The sequence below is a fragment of the Micromesistius poutassou genome, assembly GCF_964030765.1.
Source record: "Micromesistius poutassou genome assembly, chromosome: 21".
Lineage (NCBI taxonomy): Eukaryota > Metazoa > Chordata > Actinopteri > Gadiformes > Gadidae > Micromesistius > Micromesistius poutassou.
The window spans coordinates 11,336,009-11,341,008 of NC_140291.1; the positions used below are offsets into that span (position 1 = coordinate 11,336,009).

The 5,000-nt window shown below is 47.2% G+C and overlaps 1 protein-coding gene across 3 annotated transcripts in view; it reads left to right on the forward strand.

Moving 5' to 3' along the window:
* The window catches only part of plce1 (phospholipase C, epsilon 1), a 74,851-nt gene that overhangs the window by 14,628 nt on the left and 55,223 nt on the right, over positions 1 to 5,000 (forward strand). The gene's annotated exons all lie outside the window — the stretch shown is intronic.

Genomic DNA, 5,000 nt, shown 5'->3' on the forward strand with positions numbered 1-5,000 from the left:
TCTTGGAACACACACACACACACACACACACACACACACACACACACACACACACACACACACACACACACACACACACACACACCTCCCTCGCGGAGCATACACAAACAGATCGGCTGAGCAGTGATGGAGGCCAGACGTGGAGGCAGGAAAGGCAAACATTACCTTGTTTGAGACGCATAGCAGAGATTAGCAGAGCCTACTGCAGCGCGGAGCGAGTCCACCATCCCTCCAGCAGCATGTACACGCTGCACACCCGCACAGCCCTGCTCTGCTGAGAGGAACCCAAGGCTCTGGTTGGAACATTGGCATGCATGTATTGTGTGTGTGTGTTCGGTGTGTGTGTGTGTGTGTGTGTCTGTCTGTGTCCGAGTGTGTGAAAGTGTGTCGATCTTGTTCGTAAAAAATTCACTAAAGTTGCAGTCGGTGGATCATTATTAGAAGGTTCATTGGGCAACAGGTACTTCTGAAGTGAGCACACGGTAGTTTGACTTAAACACAGACCAACCACAGCAGGACAATAAAAAGCGTTGAGCGCGAGGGTTTTAAACTCTAACCTGTGGTAGAGCAGGTTGACGTGTAACCGGAAGGTTGCTAGTATGATCCCCGTTCGGTGTCTTAACCCTAACTCCTCTTGCCCACTGTACACGTCCGTCGACGGATGGGGGCTTTTTGACGCGTCCATGTGTTTTCCCGGGGTTGTATAACAAAGGCGATTTCATTGGACAGTGCACTTGCGTATATCTGCATAACGCGATCTGATTGGGTGACGGATCCGTCGCTGCCTGAAAAGTTAAACCTTTCTCAACTTTTGGACGCAAAGAGACGGAGCCCACTTTACGGACGGACCCACAATGCATTTCGGGAGCGTCCCGTGCAAAGTCAGTGAGATCCGTCGACGGACGTGTACAGCGGGGCGAGGGGTGTGAGTGCTCCCGACGAGCCGGCTGTCGCCTTGCACGGTCGACTCCGCCGTCAGTGTGTGTGTGAGTGATTGTAAGTCGCTTTGGATAAAAGTGTGGTTGTGTTGGTGTTGGTTTCGGGTGTGTGTGTGTGTGTGTGCGCGTTCTATTGAATCTACACATTCGATGATAGTCTGGCGCGTATGTGCCAACACACGCGTGTGTGCCAACACACGAGCCAGACTATCATCGAATGTGTAGATTCAATAGAACGCGCACACACACACCCGAAACCAACACCAACACAACCACACTTTGGATAAAAGTGTGGTTGTGTTGGTGTTGGTTTCGGGTGTGTGTGTGTGTGTGTGCGCGTTCTATTGAATCTACACATTCGATGATAGTCTGGCGCGTGTGTGCCAACACACCACTAGATGCCAGAGAAGGCACATAAAACACCTGCATTGAGGAGAGCTCCACCCCTCCCGCCCGGTGGGGGGAGGTGAAGTGAATCCAGCGCTCCCCAGGGGGGATCCTCGACACGCTGGGTGGTCATGGAGCACGCTCAGTGGCGCTTTAACCTGTCACAGAGTCCATTAGCGCTGAGAGTGTTGAAGACAGCCAGACCTGGAACACAAGGCCACAAGGTCCTTCGGTCACTCTTCCTCCGTCTTCATCCCTCCTTTTCTCTGCTTTCCCCTTTTGAGTTAATAAGTCCTTTCTTTCTCTTCTTCTTTCCGTTGTTCATCCTTTCACCCGCCTCTTTCCTCCTTCCCCTTCTTTTCTCCCCTTATTCGTCTGTTTCTCCCTTAAAGGGAAATCGTCCCAATTGGTTATTTTCTGATACAAAAAGAGTTCTGCCTAACATGTGTGTTGTGACATTCATTCTGCTTCCATGAAAAGTGTGCAGAAAAGCCATTGACGTCGTGGTTCCAGGATTTGTATTCTCCATTAGTCCACTATGGGTTGAGTTGATGATGAAGACCACAATTATTGCCTATGAATGCGGTCTTCTATCATATTAGAAAATAGTCCAGCGTGACATTCCCCCTTTTAAACCTCCTCTTTCTCTCGTTCCTCTGCTCTGCCCTCTTTCTAATCTCCCTCTTCCTCTGTTCCTTCTTTCTTCCTGGTCTTCATTCTTTCAGTCACCTCCTCTTCCCTTTCTCACTCCTCCTTCTATTGCCTTTCCCTGGTATTGTATGTTTTATTTGGGGGGATATCGTGCCTTTCCATCGGCCTATGTTCAATGGGTGTGTGGGAACCAGACAGACAGACAGACAGACCCTAAACCACCAACACACCGTTCCATGCTAGACTTTCTTGTGAAATTTTCAAGGTTGTGTAATGGCAAGAACTAGCATGTCACGATTCAATTGATTGTGATTTATCACTATTCTTAAAATAGACTAGGGTCAAAACTCTGAGTTTGTCTCAAGAGTTGGGCAACAAGGTGTGTGTGTGTGTGTGTGTGTGTGTGTGTGTGTGTGTGTGTGTGTGTGTGTGTGTGTGTGTGTGTGTGTGTGTGTGTGTGTGTGTGTGTGTGTGTGTGCCTTGCATAACATTCAGTACATTCACACACACAAGCACCCACCTGAGTCAACGTTTGGTGCTCTTGAAATACACACACACACACACACACACACACACACACACACACACACACACACACACACACACACACACACACACACACACACACACACACACACACACACACACACACACACACACAGGCTTTTTCACTTCGGCATGTCAGAGACAGCTGTTCTGTGTTGTGTCATGTGACCTCTGTCTTGAAATACTGAATGATGTGCCGGGAAGTTAAAAGACTGTCGGTTTTTAATTGTGTATGACTGTGTTGTTGCGTACGTGCATTTGCTTCACTTTAGAGTGCGAGTGTGTCTCTATGTAACATGTTTGAGTGTATGTTTCAGTGTGGGTCTGTGTTGGTCTTTAAAAGTATGCATGATGTATGCGTTGCCTGTTATAGTGTGTGTGTGTGTGTGTGTGTGTGTGTTTCACAGTGTGTGTGTGTGTGTGTGTGTGTGTGCGTGCGTATGCCTTGCATATCCACATTCCAGCGTAAAGTCCATCAGATCTGAGCCCCAGGCTAGCGGTGCCCCCCTCAGCGGAGCCAGGGGCCCCCCTCTGAGTAATCCTCCCCCAGAATGAGGGGCTGTTGCCAGGCAGGGCTCAGCGGCACGCACCCCTCACCGGAGGGAGCCGGCGCTGCGCTGACTCTCGCCGTCTCTGTTATTGCTTGCCAGAATTCACACTAATACGCATGTGTGGTGTGAGTCGGGCTGATGAGTAACGTCCCTGCTGCTGTCCGTCACACAGGGGCTCAGGGAGTCCACCCCCAGCACACACACACACACACACACCGAACACACACACACACAATACATGCATCATGCCAATGTTCCAACCAGAGCCTTAGGTTCCTCTCAGCAGAGCAGAGCTGTTCGGGTGTGCAGCGTGGACATGCTGCTAGAGGGATGGTGGACTCGCTCCGGCGTCGGGCTCAAAGACGCCAAACAGGGAGACTGCGGACATTTACATTTACATTTAGGGCGTTTGGCAGACGCTTTTTTAGCCAAAGCGACTTACAATAAGTACGTTTGTCAGATGAAGGACAAACAACGTATATCGCTGTCGTAGAACCAAGGGTGTTCGTAGAACCAAGTGCCAAGCACTTACAAGTTCTAGGTTAACCCATTCCCAGTGTACAACAAAAATAGCTAGGATAAGATGTTACACAACTCAATACTATATTATTAATTTTTTATTATTTTATTAAATGTATGTAGGACGTACGACATACAATAAGTGCGTACATTAAGTGCCAGGACGTACGACATACAATAAGTGCGTTAGAGGGGGTTTTGGGAGGACATCGAGGGATCGAACCCCTACCATTAGCAACTAAACTATCCTATGCCTGCAATTCCTATATTGTAATCTAGAAACCTAGTTTCTGCACATTTTCTGCACACATTCATCACTACTTTCTAGCTTGGCCTGGTCTTGGTCTTTAAATGGGTTTGTTTCCTGTATCAGATGCTTGTTTGGGGGAGGGGGGGGGGGGAGAGAGAGAGAGAGAGAGCGAGCGAGAGTGCTGCAATCCAGCACGTGGAGATGGAGGCTAGCGCCGTGGAGATGGAGGCTATCGCCATGCCGATCAGTGCCACAGCAACTCACTTCATAAGCTTCCTGTTTAAATGAATTGTCCACTGGCAAGCGTAGATCTACAAACACACACACACACGCATGCACAGGGATGGGTTTCCTGCACATGGCCTGGCTACTGTCAGATGTAGACGGCCACTGGAGACCATAGATCAGAGAGAGAGAGAGCCAAGTCTCTCAAATTGCTGTTTTTTTTATAGATCTTTATATGAATAAACAGTGCACAAAATACAAGAAAGCATGTATGCAAACCAGTGGCTGAGACAATGAGACAAAGGAAGAAACGTAATGAGAAAAGATAACAATAAGATTAAATAAATAGATACAAGTAATAAAACAAATACAAAAAACTGACAGAGATAAAGGGAAACCAAAGGGGAGAGGGAGACGTGCGGAGCGACAGATGGAGATAAATGGAAGGGAGAAAGAAGGAAGGAGGGGAGAAGGGAGAGGTTTCAGGGAGACAAGGAGAGATAAAGAGAGGCTTAGACGTCGTTGTAGGTGTTGACCTCCTTCCCTTCTAATATACGTTCTTATTAAATGATTTATTTAGTGTTCACTCTGTAAAGCATCTTTTTGAATACTTAGAAAAGCGCTATATAAATCAAATTTATTATTATTATTATTATTATTATTTATTAATTATTATTTATTATTATTATAATAAAGGAAAAGAAAATGGAGCGATTAAAGGTGAAGTTCATATCAGGATGAAGGGAGCAAGGAAGAGGAGAGGCAGACGATAATGACCGGACCAAGGGATGAACTGTTGGTTGATCTCTTTCTTCCGAGATCCATTTTCTATTCCCGTCAACAGAGATGAAAACGCAATCGTCATCGTCTCCCAAAAAAATATTGTATTTTCATCAGACACTATTTAAACCTCCTCCTCCTCCCCCCCTCCTT